Genomic DNA, 618 nt, shown 5'->3' on the forward strand with positions numbered 1-618 from the left:
TGAGCAGCGGGGGTCGCGGCTGCGGGAAACGCTCCGGAGCCCGGGAACATGGTCCCCGCTGGTTAGCGGCGGCGGCAGCAGCGGGGCCCCTGCGCGCGGCGCCCACCGTCTCCTCCTCGCGCCGGGCTCGCGGTGTTGCAGGCAGCAGCCACGCAGACTGCTCTCTCATCCTTTTGTCCTTCAGTCAGAACGTGAATGTACTGCTGACGCATACTGTTCTGGGGAGAAGATTAGCGTGATGCAGTGCTCTTATGTATTAACACCGCTCCCCCTCCGCCGCCTGCCCTCGAGGGGTTAACGCCGGCGCCTTCCAGCGCCGCGCGCCCAGAGCGCCGCGCCTCCGTCCCACGTCCTCCCTCCCAGTCTTGCTTCCTTCCTTCCTTCCTTCCTCCTTCCTCTCTTCCCCCACCCCCCACCCCCCTCCCCAGGCCGCTTCCTCCCCGCCCCCTCTGGCCGATCGCGGCGGGCCGGGGCGAGCGGCGAGCGAGCCGGAGTGCGCGTCAAGTGAGGGGCCGCGCGCGAGTCGCGGGCGTTCGCAGCTATTTTGGTCGGGTCGGAAGGAGCCGCCGGTGGCCGCTGATAGGCTGGAGCCGGCGCGGGGCTGCGGCGCGGACCGGG

General features: G+C 70.6%; 1 protein-coding gene across 1 annotated transcript in view; it reads left to right on the forward strand.

Moving 5' to 3' along the window:
* Positions 1 to 618, forward strand: part of SND1 (staphylococcal nuclease and tudor domain containing 1) — a 381281-nt gene that overhangs the window by 328172 nt on the left and 52491 nt on the right. The gene's annotated exons all lie outside the window — the stretch shown is intronic.

Source organism: Condylura cristata, unplaced genomic scaffold (genome assembly GCF_000260355.1).
Source record: "Condylura cristata isolate star-nosed mole 26May11 unplaced genomic scaffold, ConCri1.0 scaffold00005, whole genome shotgun sequence".
Classification (NCBI taxonomy): domain Eukaryota; kingdom Metazoa; phylum Chordata; class Mammalia; order Eulipotyphla; family Talpidae; genus Condylura; species Condylura cristata.